At 45.3% G+C, this 17173-nt stretch overlaps 1 protein-coding gene across 1 annotated transcript in view; it reads left to right on the top strand.

The window, feature by feature from the left end:
• The window catches only part of LOC143927670 (interferon-induced very large GTPase 1-like), a 74794-nt gene that overhangs the window by 20925 nt on the left and 36696 nt on the right, over positions 1 to 17173 (top strand). Inside the window, 1 exon segment of the mRNA XM_077451892.1 lies at positions 14382 to 14725. The gene's annotated coding sequence lies outside the window, so the exon portion shown is untranslated.

Below are 17173 nucleotides of genomic sequence, written 5' to 3' on the forward strand. Positions count from 1 at the left end.
GATCTCTAGAGTCAGGGAGAGCTGACATCCTTCCTTGTAGTGTGGATCACTAGGCATGGTGGGTGTAGTATTGCAAGTTGAATAATTGGGCGCCAGTCACTTTTTGTATGCAAGAAAATTAGATTCATTTTTTTTTTTTTTTTTTTTTTTTTTTAAACTTTATATCTTTATTAATTTCTTTTTCAATACAAAACAACTCATACAGCCTTCCAATAAAAAACCAGTAATAACACAGTGCCTGTTTGCAAATCCCTCCCCCAACCTTCCCTTCCTACATTCATCACCCTCCCCACTCATACACCCCTTTCCATCATACTTCCTTCTTACTAAGAGGTACCTTCCTTCATCATTTTTACAAACCATTCCTTCCATATCTTATCGAATTTTTTAATACCTCCTTGCCTCATATATACTACTCTCTCTTTAAGAATAACCCTATTCATATTCTGCACCCACTCTCCGCTCGTAGGGGGTATGGCAGATTGCCATTTCTGAGCTATAAGTTTTCTAGCCTGGAAGAGACACCTTACTTTAGCTAGGTTACTATCCTTAGGGTCGCTACTTCCCTTAATCCATCCCAATACACAACCCATCGGTTCCAATTCTACTGCCATCTCAAAAACCCTACTAACTATCGTCACAACCTCCCTCCAATACCGATGTAGCTTGGGACATCTCCAAAACATGTGGATCATGTCTCCTTCTGTCCTTCCACATCTAGGGCATGCTGCGTCGCTCCTTCTACCAAATTGAGCCAACCTTTTAGGGGTATAGTACGCTCTATACAATAACTGTAAATGTGAGAACCTTTGAAATGGAGAAATGGACACCCATGGTGCTATCTCAAGGATCCTCTCCCATTGATCTTCCGAAATGTCGCCCACATCAGACTCCCATTTTTTCCTATTTTTTTTACCCTGTTTTTTTTCCTGGGATTTCTTACACAGCTCCCCATATACTTTAGATATTAAACCTTTCCCTGATTCCGCTCGAAGTATATCCTCTATTACAGGTATCTCACTCCATACTATTACTGTCCCCTGGAACTGTTTATTCAGAGCATGCCTAATCTGCAAGTATCTAAAAAAGGACTTTTTCGGAATTAAAAACTGGTTCCTTAACTCTTGGAATTGTTTCATTCTACCGTTCTGATAGATCTGGTGAACAAAGTGTATACCCCTTCTTTCCCATTCCCTTACTTGTCCTATTTTTAAGACCTCTTCCAGCTTATTGTTTGCCCATAAGGGGGAGTATTCCGTAAATCCCCCATAACCCAATATTCTTTTAGTTGTCTCCCACACCTTTATCATTAATCCCAGGGTAGGGACATCTCGTATACAAGCCCCTACCTCTAATGCTACTACCAATGACCTTCCGAGGAGTTGTTCGAGAGGAGCTCCCCTTTTCCACCCCCCTTTCTCCAATTCCTCACCTGCCAGATGTTGTAGCTGAGCTGCTATAAAATAGTTAAACGGTTGTGGGAGCGCAACTCCCCCCCCGTTACTTGGAAGTTGCAGAGTCTTTAGCCCAATACGTGCTCGTCCCCCCTTCCACATTAATTCTCTAAATATGGAGTCTATCTTATAAAACCAGTCCCTATATATCCATACTGGAGAGTTGTGTAATACATAGAGAAGTTGCGGCAAAAAATTCATTTTGATGAGATTACACCGACCCGCTACTGAAAGTGGCAGTTTCTTCCATATCTTAATTTTTTGTTTAAATTTGGATAAGAGTGGGACCAGATTATTTGTCACATATTGCTTAGGGTCTTTCGAAATGCAGATACCCAGATATTTCATCTTACTCACTATTTGAATATGTGCTGCTTCACATGGTAGGGGGCTATCTAATGGATCTATAGGCAATATACAGGATTTATCCCAGTTTATTTTTAGGCCCGCTAGTTGTCCAAAATTAGTAATTCTATACATCACTTCCCCTATGGAATGCTGAACATCTCCAAGAAGCAAAAGGAGATCATCTGCAAATAGTACTACTTTTTCTTCTTCCTCCCCTCTCCTAAAACCTTTTATCCTCATATTTGATCTCAGGGATATAGCCAAAGGCTCGATCGCCATGACGAACAAGAGGGGAGACAGAGGACACCCCTGCCTCGTGCCTCTCCTCAATCGGATCCCAACCGAACTTTCGTTGTTAACTCTAATCCTTGCTTCCGGACATCTATACAACATTTTAACCCATTTTATAAATACCGGGCCTACCTTATATTCTCTCAAAACTCTCCACAGATAACTCCATTCCAGTGAATCAAAGGCTTTAGCAGCGTCTAGAGATAAAACAGCCCTCTGGCCATCTCCATCCACTGGTATCTGGAGGTTCAAAAAAACTCGTCTTATATTTGTACTTGTGGATCTTCCCGGGATGAATCCTGATTGGTCGGGGTGGATAATTTTCCCTATCCCCCCGTTCAATCTATTTGCCAAAACCTTAGCTAGGATCTTTACGTCCAGATTCAACAGGGAGATAGGTCTATATGATGAGGGGGAAAGAGGGTCCTTATTTTCCTTTGGCAACACTATTATATTTGATTCTCTCATTGAGGGAGGTAGTTCTCCTGCTTCTATCGCCCAGTTGAGGACTTTTAGAAGCTCCGGGATTAATACCTCACCAAAATGACGATAGACCTCCACCGGTAGGCCATCTGGGCCTGGGGCTTTCTGGCCTGCCATTTCTTGTACTATACGCTGAATCTCTTCGATCGTTATAGGACCATCTAGCATATCCCCATCTTCTTTCGGGAAGTGGGGAATAGCTAGCGGACTAAAAAATAAATCCATTTCCTCCCTCATCTCGGCCTGATTAGATTGATATAAATCCTCGTAGTACACTCTAAATCTCTCTAAAATATCTGATTTATTAGTGGATATCCTACCTTCTGCCATACTAATCCTTGATACCATGGACGGGGCAGAGTTTGTTTTTACCAGGTGTGCTAGCATCCGGCCCACCCTTTCCCCCTCCCCAAATACTAGTTGTTTCTGAAATAAACATTTATTTTCGGCCTTCTCCAACAATATATGACGATATTCCTGCTGGGCTTTTATCCATTTTTCCTGGTTATCTAGTGTTGGGTTTTTAATGTACTGAATTTCTAAATTTACCACACTCCTTGAGGCATTCTCTTCTCTTTCCCCAAACTGTTTTTTAATTTTAGACATCTGTTGTATTAAGAGACCTCGGAGATAGGCCTTTAGTGCATCCCATACCATCCCTGTCGGGGCTGAGCCTGTATTCAAATCTATGAATTCTTTAAGTGAGCTCGTTACTTCCTTTGGTTCTCTCATAAGCTCCAGCCAGATAGGGTTGAACCTCCACCCTGTTTGCTGCCTTCTCTCTCCTATATCCAAGAAGCTTTTTATTGCTAAGTGGTCCGATAGGCTTCTTGGCATATAGCTTATTTTTTTTATTAGTGCTACCGCCTCATCGTTCCCCATAATCATATCTATCCTTGACAGAGTTGAATAGGTGGTGGAAAGACACAAGAAGGTTCGGGATTTTGGATTCTGGAGTCTCCAGAGGTCCTTCAAACCCATTTCTCCCAAGAACTGTGACAGGCGACTCTCACTTGTACCCCTTTGCTGAACCCTCCCATTGGGGAATCTATCCAATATTTTGTCCACGACCATATTGAAATCACCCATTAATATCAATGGGACTTCCGGTTTATCCAACACAAATTCAACCAAGTCATATAGAATATCCATAGTGGATGGTGGTGGTATATAAACATTGGCCAAAATCAAAGTCTTTCCCTCCAAGATACCGTATAGGAAGATATATCTTCCTTGTTCATCGGTCTTCACCTGGAGGCAGTTAAACGAGACCCCCCTTTTAATAAAAATACTAACCCCCCTAGAAAAGGAGGTGTGGTATGAATGATATTGGATATGGTATTCCCCCCACCCCAACTGTGTAGTGATGGTTTTTGTAAAATGTGTCTCCTGGAGGAAGAGAAGCATTACTCCATGAGACCTAGCTGATAGCTTGACTGCCATCCTCTTCTTCAGGTCCCCCATCCCTCTAACATTCCAAGAGTACAAAGTAAGACCTCCCCTCTCTAATACAGTGCATTCACTCATTACTAATTATAGTGCTAATACCTAAAAGCTAGTGTGTATAACTCATCTTTATTATTCCCTTTAATATAATAGGCTTTCAGCCATTGTTTGCTTATACGTGCATATCCTCGTGACCCTCCTTTGTTATTCTCTTTTAAGAAATGAATTTTTACCCTTGATTTAATTGTAAATAATTGTGCTCTGTATAGTGCTCTTCTCACAAAGAAAAACCTCTTCCACACTTCTCCCACACACCATAGACTTTTTTCTCGCCACCCATACCATTCTCCCTTCTTACACACTTCTCCCATTGCCTCTTTAGGCATCACCTGGGGCCTTCTTCTGTGACCTTCCCATACACACCTAATCTGTGGAACACTCCACATTTTATTTATTTTTTTATTTAAACCTTATTACCTACCCGACCTCCCACCCCACCCCTCCCCTCCCCTCCCCCCAAAAATCTCCAAATAGGAATGTTACCCCATGCAACTGGTAAGGGAGGCGAGCACCCCGCCACTAGTGATGGACGAACTTCCGACGGGACGTTTCGCGAAAGCGAAATGCGAACGGACCCAAACGTTCGCGAAACCGAACGTTCGCCGCGGGCCCCATTGACTTCAATGGGAGGCGAACTTTGCAAACCTTCATGTCGAATTTGCGGCCACGTGGTAATTATTAGGGGGTAAAACGTAGTCCCACCATCTGGACAATGACATAATACATGTATGAGGTGAATTTGGGATCGATAACTACAAGCATTTTTATTTTATTTGGGAAATTGTTCTAACAATTCAGGACTATGGAGCTAATGAAGGCAATGGAGGAGAGGGAAGGTCAGGGACCAGGGTAGGCAAAGAAGAGGGTGCAGGAGATGATCACCAGCAGCGTGACATACCGGAATGACACATGCACCGTGATAGAGGCATCTGACAGCAGCACCGTAATACAGAGCACTGACAGCAGCACCGTGACATACAGCGCTGACAGCAGCACCGTGACATACAGCGCTGACAGCAGCACCGTGACATACAGCGCTGACAGCAGCACCGTGACATACAGCGCTGACAGCAGCACCGTGACATACAGCGCTGACAGCAGCACCGTGACATACAGCGCTGACAGCAGCACCGTGACATACAGCACTGACAGCAGCACCGTAAGCAGCCCCAGGAGGAAGTCAGCACAGCACAGGGATGGTGTGATCCCCTCATAATAAGAACCCCCAGGAGGAAGTCAGCACAGCACAGGGATAGTGTGATCCCTTCATAATAAGAACCCCCAGGAGGAAGTCAGCACAGCACAGGGATATCATAAGCAGCCCCAGTAGAAATATGACACCGCTCAACCTCTTCAAAGAGGAGGGTAGGGGCATATAGTACGGTGTGCTTTTTTGGGTCAAGGAAGTGAGCAGACTGTACGTCAGTCCCTATACCGCTGAAGGACTGCTGCAGTATAGGGCAGCGGTCAGCAGTGGTGCACGTCAACCCTATCTATTGTGGACCTATAGCGGTCCTTACAGAACAGCAGACTGTACCGCACTCAAGCCTATGTACCGTAGCACCCTATACCAAGTTACCAGTCCTTATAAGAACTTTTGTGGACCAAGCAGGTTGTGTATTAGTGTTTAGCAGACTGTACGTCAGTCCCTATACCGCTGAAGGACTGCTGCAGTATAGGGCAGCGGTCAGCAGTGGTGCACGTCAACCCTATCTATTGTGGACCGATAGCGGTCCTTACAGAACAGCAGACTGTACCGCACTCAAGCCTATGTACCGTAGCACCCTATACCAAGTTACCAGTCCTTATAAGAACTTTTGTGGAACAAGCAGGTTGTGTGTTAGTGATTAGCAGACTGTACGTCAGTCCCTATACCGCTGAAGGACTGCTGCAGTATAGGGCAGCGGTCAGCAGTGGTGCACGTCAACCCTATCTATTGTGGACCGATAGCGGTCCTTACAGAACAGCAGACTGTACCGCACTCAAGCCTATGTACCGTAGCACCCTATACCAAGTTACCAGTCCTTATAAGAACTTTTGTGGAACAAGTGAGTTGTGAATGTTTAGCAGACTGCAGCAGAAGGGCAGCAGTCAAGTATAATATCCTTTCTATATTTGGAAGAAAGAATATTATACATGTACAAGCCTATTACTGTACCACTGATACCAGTCCTGAAAAGAACCTTTGTGGAACTAATAATAACAGCAAGTCTTTAAAATTACCCTCACTGCCTGACAACACTGCTTCCTTCCTGTCCCTATACAAATTGGCAAAAAAAGAGAACGATTAGTGGTTACTGGAACAGCTCTTTTGTGGACCTTGATAGTAACAGCTAATGATGATGATGATGATGATGATGATGAAAGACTAATCTGGCTGTCCCTGTAGCATACACCGTCCTTTCCCTTTCTCTAAACTAACAAAAGACACTCAGGCTGCTGCAAGAATCAGCAGCACAGCAAACCTATCAACACCTAACACCTATACCAGTCCTGAAAAGAACTTTTGTGTACCAAATAGCTAGTGGTTTATCTCTCCCTACTCCACACAGGAACCTGTCCCTATCGTAACAGAAGAAAGAATGTAAAATGGCCACCGGATCGGGTGTATTTATAGGTTAGGGGGAATGTCCAAGTGTCCATGTGCTGTCATGTCTCAATTGGCTGTCCTGTATCACATGATAAACGTGTCACCAAAGGTTAAAGTTCTTGTATACATTAAACACGTAAGTCCGCCGCGGCGAACGACGGAAAAAGGCGTTCGAACGTGCGGACCGCGAATGTCGGAAATTCGCCGCGAAACGACCGCCGGGCGAAACGTTCGTCCATCACTACCCGCCACCCCCTCCAACCAGAGGGGGAACATGCGTGACCCTCACCTCCCTCAGCTCTCCCTCCCCATCCCTCTCTTCTTTTCTCCAATCAAGACCACCTACACCCAAAAAATTACCTTTAAACCCACTCTCCTCCCCCCCCCTAAAAAAAAAGGAGAAAAAGAGAAAAAAAAAAAGGGGGGGGGGAAGAAAAAACCCCCTCAAAGAAGAAAAAAAAAACAAAATGTCCATCACTACTAAAGTCTCCGGGGGTGGGACTCCAACCACTCCTCGACCCCGCCAGGATTGTCAAAAATTATAGTCCCTTCAGGGGCATTTATCCGTAGTCTTGCTGGGTATAGTAACGCATATGTCATGTCCATTTGGCGGAGCTTCCTTTTAACTTCTCCGAATTTAGCCCTCCTTCTTTGAAGGTCAGGGGAGTAGTCCGGAAAGATCGACACACGCGAGCCATTGTATACGATCTTACCCCTCTCCCTAGCTTTACGGGTGATAATCTCTTTATCCTTGAAAAACAATAATTTGGCCAGGAATGGTCTTGGAGGGGCGCCCGTCTGTGGGGGTCTTGAAGGGACTCTGTGTGCCCTTTCAATAGAAAACAATGGGGAGAAAGTGTCCTGACCAAACATATCCCTAAGCCATTTCTCCAGGAAGGCTATAGGATCTGAGCCTTCACAATTTTCTGGCCACTACCCGAATGTTCTTCCTCCTCATCCTGTTCTCCATTTCGTCTAATTTGTTATCTTGTTTTATTAACTGTTCTTGCAATTGGCCTAAATTCCCTTATCCAGGGGGCCAGATCATCTTCAACCCGGCCCAACCGCTCCTCAAGGGCTGTGGTCCTATCCTGAATCCTCTGAATATCCTGTCTGGTATGCGATAGTTCCTCCTGAATAGAAATGAGTTGAGTGCTCATTCCTCCCAGGGATTCTCTACAGAGATTAACTGCCATCAGAACCTCCCTTAGTGTTGGCTCCGCTTCTAGTTCAGGCCCTTCCTGCAGACCATCTTCCAATAATCCAGTTGCCCCCTCTAAACTCATGTCCTTGGCCTGACCCTCGGAGTCCGCTCTTCTCTCCTTTTCCTCCAAAGCCATTTGAGACTGGCTTGACCCATGGCTTTTCCTGGTGCCTTTAATACTTGATAACCTATTAACTTGAGATTGCTGTCCTTGTTGCGGAACCTTTGGGGGAGACTGATTAGGCCCCTGACCCGGGTTATGGGCATATTTTTCTAATTTTGCGGCTGCAGCTGCTTGACTAGCTTTGGTCGCACGGTGCGATGGCATGGTGGTTTTATTTTACTCCAAAAATACTCCAAAATAGTATCCTCGGAAGATATATGTATGTTTGCTTTCTCTCTCACCCTAGGGCAATAAGAATAGAAGGGGACCCAAGTTGCACTTTGAACGTGTTATACCATAGCTTCTGTAATTCCCAAAGGGATCAAAACAGTTCCAGCTCCAGCCAGTCTAGATAACCTATATAGGCTACCCCTTCAGGGCAGGTTAAATTCTTTTTAAGGAAGGGGGTTTCGTTTCCCAGTACTCTTATAAGCAGGGCGTTCTTTAGAGTTGAGTATTTGAGGCATAAAAACAGCTTCCTCCAGAGGAGGTTCACACCAAAAAATTAATAGCAGGCTCTCTCATCAGGGGGTGGGAGAGAAGGGAAACCACAGGGTAGCAAGGCGCATACAACACAGTTTTATACTGCAAACACTGGGGTGTGCCGAGACCTCGGTATCTCCTGTTCCAACCGCTACAATTAACTGTAAAAACAGGCACTTTAAAAGAATCTCTTCCAAAAAAAAAAAAAAAAGGAGGGATTTTACAGTTCTCAAACAGCAGGAAAGTTCTTTCAGAGTTAAAGCTATGAGGAAACAACAGACAGGCATGTTTACACACAGTAGTGGTTAAGAAGTGATCCGTCTTCTTTCACCTGTATAGGATATCTTAATCACAGATCACATATCATGGCAGTGTTTACTCTCACCAGTTCCTGCGGTGTCTCCCGTTATATCACTCCCCTGCTGCATGTATCTGAGGTGTAGTCTCCACCTTCGTTCTCCAGAGCCCAGACCAAAGTTTCAGTTATGATCAGAGAGGGAGCCTGCCTCCGTCGAAGTTTTCACAGAGCGCCTTCCTTGCTGCATAGCGTGGGGGTAAGCAGGGGGGGGATGCCTGTTCTTCCGCTCGGCTCATCCGCTCGGCTCATCCACTCGGCTGGACGCCGCTCTCCGTGTCCATCGTCCGACCGATTAACAGCATGGAGGGTCGGCGGGTCATCGAGGAGAGACGCCGTTCGTTGCAGTGCGTTGCCAGTGTGGAGGGGGGAGCGAGGCAAGACGTTCACTCACTCACACACGCACACCCTCCTCCTTCTCCATCCGGTCACGCCCCAGCATCATTACCCCAAATTAGATTAATTTTAACAGAACTGGTGGAGACACGGTTAGGGCCAGGACACCCTTAGCCCTTGTACACACGGTCGGACATTCCGATGGGAAATGTCCGATCGGACCGTCTTGTCGGATAATCCGACAGTGTGTGGGCTCCATCGGACTGTTTCCGTCGGAATATCCGACGGACCAAGTTTGAGAGCTTGGCTATAAAACTTTCCGACAACATAATCTGATCAGACTTTGTCTGATCATGTGTAGAGGATTCCGATCGGACAAAGTGCCACGCATGCTCAGATCAAATTCCTAGACCAAAGCTATTGGCTACTAGCCTGAAAGTAGTCCCGTCGTAACGAAATAATGTCATCACATTTTGAACGATCGGATTTTCCGACAACTTTGTCCGACCATGTGTATGCAACACAAGTTTCGGACAAAATCCGTCGGACAAAATCCGACGGATTTTGTTGTCGGAATGTCCGACCGTGTGTACAAGGGCTAAGGCAGATGCAATATTAATTATCAGATTCAGAGACAAAAATGATAGGCCGATAGCTATACAGATAGAGGGCCTTTAAGCTGGATGCAGCAACTGTATTTGTAGAACTGCCGTCTCCTATGGCAACTGAACTTTGAACAGTCAATAGAGATCCATACACATAACTCACAGTAATGCCACGTACACACAGTCGGAATTTCTGACAATAAATGTTTGATGGGACCTTTTCCGAAATTCTGACCGTGTATATGCTCCATCGGACATTTTCCGTCGGAATTTCCAAACACAAAATTTGAGAACTGGATTTCAAATTTTCCGACAACAAAATCTGTTGTCGGAAATTCCGAGCGTATGTACACAATTCCGACGCACAAAATTCCACGCATGCTTGGAATCAAGCAGAAGAGCCTCACTGATTAATTTTTCTTGGCTCGTCGTACGTGTTGTACGTCACTGCGTTCTTGACGTTCGGAATTTCCGACAACATTTGTGTGACCGTGTGTATGCAAGACAAGTTTGAGCCAACAGTCGTCGTAAAAAAACATGGATTTTGTTGTCGGAATGTGCGATCATGTGTACACGCCATTACTCGTTATAGATCTTCTCTCACATCTTATGCCATACACATGACCGGACTTTAACGGACTGAATTTCCGGAGGACTTTGACGGAGTTTTCGTCGAATTGGACTTGGCTGCAGAGCCCATAAGCCGATGCTTCCTGTACAACACCGGATTTTGCCACAGGCAAAGGCAAAGTTCAGTTAACCCACAGGATAGATACAGGTGCACTACCCTGCACCCGCAGTGTAATCATTAGTGTGAAAGCAATTTAGGCCCTTTTCACATGATTGGCCCTACCCAATCGGACCCTCAATTCACCTCTACAGAGCGGCAGATGTAAACAGACTTTTGTCCGTTTACTCGCGCCTGCCTCCAATCCTGTCCTAAAAATCACATAAAAAAAATAGAAGGGAGTTTACCCCCTTCCATCTGGGTGGATCAGATCTGAGGGCCTATAGAGTAGCCGTGACCTGTCATCCGCCCGCTCCGCTCATTGTGGCCTACGACTGGTTACCAAGTTGCTTAAGTGGCCCTCACTCTTAAAAAGTTTGGGCATCCCTGGTGTAAGGCAACAATTTCATAGGAGTTTCACTCCACAAGGTGCAATGTGAGGTAACATCTTCACTGGAGTCTCACTCCACAAGCTGCAATGTGAGGCAACAACTTCACTTGATAGACCACAAACAAAGCATAGGGCGGAGCTGTAATCCTACTTGACCGATTGCAATGCAAGTCTCACTCCACACACGGCAGGAAAGATAACGGCACGTCTGGGAAATGTCCACAAAATGGCACAAACATGTTAACAAAAAATGAGGTTAAACTAGTGCAAATATTGTCGTGTTACCGATCCAAATAAAGAAACTATGTATATAAATGAATATCAATAGACCGGGAAGCAGCTTAAAAATGAAATATACGGCAACTCTTTAACACAATGAGGTTACCAGATCTAACTAAAAGTGGCAATGGAACAACTAAAAGATAAATCCACCACTTCAGAGTGTTGACCAAAGAAATGAATCAAATATATATATACCCTTCCATGCGTATATAAACTCATATGATTATGTCAACAAAAAATGTGGAAAAAGTATGATCATGTCAACGTATGAATGGAAAAACCTTCGCTATCATATCAGTAAACCATTAGTATGTAATGCAGACAGGAGGAACAGAGGCAATAACAAAACAACACTAAATATCGAGTATTATTAATAAAATGAGACACATCCCATTCAAAATTCAAGCCAGCAGGCTGCCTCGTATTTAAAACCCAGCGCAGAGGGAGCAAGACTAGTATATAACCATCAGAGGTAAAGGGACAAGGGGTGATTAACCACTAGGCGTCCGCGCTATAGCCGAAAGACAGCTGCAGCGCGGACGCCAATTGCTGAAAGGCCATCGCTGGACGTCCTCCTGTTTACTTCCGCATTGCGTGCTCCCGCGAGCGTACATCGGGGAAGTTCTGTGGTGCCCGTGTCCCCTAGACACAGGCAGTCACAGATCGCTGTAAACAGCCAATCACAGCGGCCGTTTACACTTGAAATCGCCTCTCATTGGCAGGTCCGATCGCGCTGTAAACATATGAGATCATCTCTCATTGCTGGCTCTCTCTCCTCACACAGAGACAGCGTGTGAGGAGAGAGAGGATCTATGCTGAAGCTGACTGAATTTTTTCAAGTAATTTATACTGTTCAAAATCACATCTGTGCCCACACAGTGCCCATACAGTGTCACAGTGCCATCTGTTATCACTACCACCTATCAGTGCCATCTGTCATCAGTGCCACCTATCAGTGTCACTTGTTAGTGTCACCTGCCACATCAGTGCCATCTGTCACCAGTGCCATCTGCCAGTGCCACATGTCATCAGTGCCACTTATCCGTGCCACCTAACAGTGTCACCTGCTACATCAGTGTCATCTATCAGTGTTACCTGCCACATCAGTGCCATTTGTGAGAATGTCGCAAAGATTATTTTCAGCCGAGGAGGCATACAATATTCACTTCAGATTCCTCATTTTTGGATTGTGAGTCTGACGTGGACTACGAGCCTGTCCTAACCAGTGGAACCAGAGGAAGATGAGAGTCTGCCCGCCAGAAGGTGGCGTACTGGTGAGGAGGCAGTGCTATCCACCAGCACCACAGTGTCATCCACCAGCACCGCAGTACCTCGCAAAGGCCACGTACCAGTGGGGTGTCAGCTCAGTCCCAAAGGGTTAGGTCCCATGCCAGCCTTCTCTATTCCCTTCAGAACCCCTTATGGCTTCCTCCCAATTCAGGAGAAGCTATCATTCCCCCTTTTACTGCCCAGCCAGGAGTCCAGGTGAACACAGAAAATTCTTCACCAATCGATTTTTTCAATCTTATTTTTACTGAGGACATGCTTGCATCAGTTGTGGTCCAGTCCAACCTATATGCCCAACAATTTATTGCAAGCAACCCAACGTCCTATTATGCCCATCCATACGAGTGGAGAGCCCTAACAATGGAAGAGTTTAAAACATTTTTGGGCCTCACATTCTGTATAGGACTAAGCAAAAAAATGTTTTGCGTTCGTATTGGTCTACCCTCCCCATCCACCACATGCTCATCTTTTCCTCAGTAATGCCCAGGACCAGATATCTCATGATTATGAGATTCCTACACTACAATGATAATACCCAGTGCCCTCCCTGAAATTACCCAAATTTTGACAAGCTTTATAAAATGCAGCCACTACTCAACTATTTTTCTGATATCTTCCCCCAGTTGTTTACCCCAGACCAACACATTTGCATGGATGAGTCCCTTGTCAAATTTTCTGGCAGGCTGGGCATACAACTATTTATTCCCTCCAAAAGGGCCCGCTATGGGGTGAAGATGTACAAATTGTGCGACCGCACTACAGGGTATACCTATGCCTTCATGGTATACGAAGGGAAGGACACCCAGCTACATCCCCCTAATTGCCCAGAATACATTGGATCGAGTGGGAAAGTTGTTTGGGAACTCATAAATCCACTCCTGGAGAAAGGCTTCCATCTCTATGTGGACAACTTTTATACAAGTTTTCCCTTGTTCCACAACCTTCACAGAAAGAACACTCCAGCATGTGGCACCGTAAGGACGAGCCGGGAGGGCTTTCCTCAATGCCTCGTCAACAAGAAGCTAAGAAGAGGGGAGACGGCGAGCTTACGGAATGAGGAAATTCTGGCTGTGAAGTGGAGGGACAGAAGGGATGTGTACATTTTTTAATCGATCCACAATAATTCCTTTGTGGAGATCAACAGGAGGGATGGCCAAGTTCAAAAGCCAACATGTATCCACGAATACAATATGTTCATGAGGGGGTGTCGACTTCAACGACCAGATGCTCGAACCCTACCTTGCCAAAAGAAGAACATACCAGTGGTATATAAAAGTTTCCATTTATTTAATTTGGCCATATACAACAGTTACGTTATTTATCACAAATCCACTGAAATACCCAAATCCTTCCTTACCTACCAAGAGGAAATCACCACTGTCCTTGCATTCCCAAACGGCCCACCAGAAACCATTCGATCTGATGTGATTAGTAGACTCTCCGAACTACACTTTCCCGAAAAAATCCCTCCCAGACCAACAGGCCAAAAACGGCAAAAAAATGCCGGGTGTGCACCAAAGGAGGAGTGAGAAGAGACACCACTTTTTATTGTCCCCAATGTTCTTCCCAACCAGGCCTCTGCATAGTTGGCTGTTTCTGCCATTACCATACTTCACTACATTATTAGTTAAGTATGGTAAACATAACCCTCACTTCCTGCCATTTACCTTCACGCCCCTTATGCCTCTACTTGCTCTGTAACTGACCCTGGCTTGTTATTCGATCACGCTTCTGCCCACCGATTCTGTTTATACCTCTGCCTGATCTGGAACTGACCCTGGCTTGTTATTCGACCACGCTTCTGCCTACCGATTCTGTTCATACTTCTGCCTGATCTGATGAAGAAAATTTTTTTTTTTTGTTTTGTCATTCATAGATTAGGGTCTGGAGACTCAGAGGCTTCAAAGAGATTTGGGTGGGAGAAGCCTCTGCTCCTATCCCCATTCTGTCCTGAACGAGGCTCTACTTTTGCCTGCTGCCTGTAGGACCTATACCATCATGCCTCTGCCTGTCGCATGAACTGACCGCACCACATGGATGGACCATTGCTGACAATCTCTGCCTGCACTGACCCTGGACTGTATCCCTGCCTGTACCTACTATGGAAAGTGTTCCTGCCTGTTGCCTGGACAATTGCGTTTGCTTTTGCTGAACAAGTCCCTGCCTGCTGCCTGGACCAGTGCTAATCTCCTGTGGACAACTGCGCTACTAAAACCACAGGTAATCTTTTTTTTTACCCTTTGCTCAGCAGAATGTTTTTTGGGGTGTAATTATTGGTATGTGCATGCTATGTGTCCCTAGAACACCTGACGGTGTTCCTTGTATGTGGCCAGACTGTATAAAAGTCTCACACATGTGGTATTGCCATACTCAGGAGGAGTAGCAGAATGTATTTTGGGGTGTCATTTTTGCTATGTACATGCTATGTGTTGGAAATATCTTATAAATGGACAACTTTGTGTAAAACATTTTTTTTTTTAAAAATTAAAATAATGCGTTTTCATTTTTTTTCCACATTTTCCAAAAACTTCTGGAAAAAAATGAACCATTCAAAAGACTCATTATGCCTCATAGATTATATGTTGGGGTGTTAGCTTTCCAAAATGGGGTCATTTTGTGGGCGTTTCCATTGTCCTGGTGCTCCAGGGCCTTCAAAAGTGTAATAGGTGGTTGAGAAATGAGATGTGTAATTGATGCACCTAAAACCCTTGAAAGTGCTATTTCAATGTTGAGCCCTGTATGTGGCCAGGCTGTATAAAAGTCTCACACATGGGGTATCGCCAAACTCAGGAGGAGTAGCAGAATGAATTTTGGGGTGTCATTTTTGCTATGTACATGCTATGTGTTGGAAATATCTTATAAATGGACAATTCTGTGTAAAAAAATATTCCACATTTTCCAAAAACTTCTGGAAAAAAAATGAACCATTCAAAAGACTCATTATGCCTCCTAGATTATACGTTGGGGTATTTGCTTTCCAAAATGGGGTCATTTTGTGGGCATTTTCAATTGTCCTTGCTCCAGGGCCTTAAAAAGTGTAATAGGTAGTTAACAAGTTAGATGTGTCATTTATGCTCCTAGAACACCTGATGGTGCTCCCTGCATATTGGGCCTCTCTATGTGGTCAGGCTGTGAAAAAGTCCCACACATGTGGTATCGCTATACTTAGGAGGAGTAGCAGAATGTATTTTGGGGCCACATTTGTGGTATACACATGCCATGTGAGAGAAATAACCTATTACAATGACAATTTTGTGGAAAAAAAAAATCTTCATTTTGCAAAGAATTGTGGGAAAAAAAATGACATCAAAAGCCTCACCAGGCATCTTACTAAATACCTTGGAGTGTCTACTTTCAAAAAAGCCTAAGTCAACAAGAAAAATAATTAATTAAGACGACTTTCACATGGCCGCGCCCATAGCATCGGCGGTAAAGTGTCGCTATTTTTAGCAGTGTTTTACCATCGGATTTGCGGTGCCCTCCGTATATAACAAACGTCAGGCCGCCGGGATCCCGCAGTGTCTCCTCCGTGGAGACAGAAGATGGATGGATTTGCTGCACTGATTCAGATCAGCCATCGCTGGACCCCGGAGAGATGATCGTCCGTCGCTGGATAGCAAGAGTGGATTACCACCGCTGGAATCTTTTTTTTTATTTTTAATAAAGGAATTTTTCAAAAGTGTGTTTGTCTTATTAACCACTTGCTTACTGGGCACTTAAACCCCCCTCAGTCCCAGACCAATTTTCAGCTTTCAGCGCTGATGCACTTTGAATGACAATTGCTCGGGCATACAACACTGTACCCAAATGAAATTTTTATCATTTTTTTCCCACAAATAGAGCTTTCTTTTGGTGGTATTTAATCACAGCTGGGAGTTTTATTTTTTGCTAAACAAACAAAAAAAGATGCAAAAAAAAAATCATGTTTAATAGTTTGTTATAAAATTTTGCAAACAGGTCATTTTTCTCCTTCATTGAAGTGCGCTGATGAGGCGGCACTGATAGGCTGCACTGATAGGCTGCATTGGTGGGCACTGATAGGCTGCACTGGTGGGCACTGATATGCATAGTTAAGGCGGCACTAATAGGCACAGATAAGGCGGCACCGATGGGCACAGATAAGGCGGCACTGATGGGCAAAGACGGGCACGGATGGGTGGCACAGATGGGTGGCACGGATGGGTGGCACGGATGGGTGGCACTAAGGGGCACTGATAGGTACCACTGATAGATGGGACTGATGGGCACTGATAGGTGGCACTGATAGGTGGCTCTGATAGGTGGCACTGCTGGGCACTGATGGGCGGCACTGCTGGGCACTGATGGGCACTGATGGGCGGCACTGCTGGGCACGGATATGTGGCACTGGGGTGCAGCACTTTTGTTGAGGCAGACTGTGGGCACTGCTAGGTGGCACTGTGGGCACTGCTGGGTGGCACTGCTGGGTGGCACTGTGGGCACTGCTGGGTGGCACTATGGGCACTGCTGGGTGGCACTGACAGGGGGGACACATTTTTTATTCAGGCAGGCAAAGCAGGGGGCAGGTGGGCACTGGCAGGGGGCAGGTGGGCACTGGCAGGGCTGGCTGTGATCGGGACTGATGTCCCCGATCACGGCCGCCGGTGATCGGCTTTTTTTTTTCTCCTCGCGCTGACAGCGCGAGGAGGA

Source organism: Lithobates pipiens, unplaced genomic scaffold (genome assembly GCF_037356315.1).
Source record: "Lithobates pipiens isolate NorthernLeopardFrog02 unplaced genomic scaffold, aLitPip1_a1.2 Scaffold_23, whole genome shotgun sequence".
NCBI lineage: Eukaryota > Metazoa > Chordata > Amphibia > Anura > Ranidae > Lithobates > Lithobates pipiens.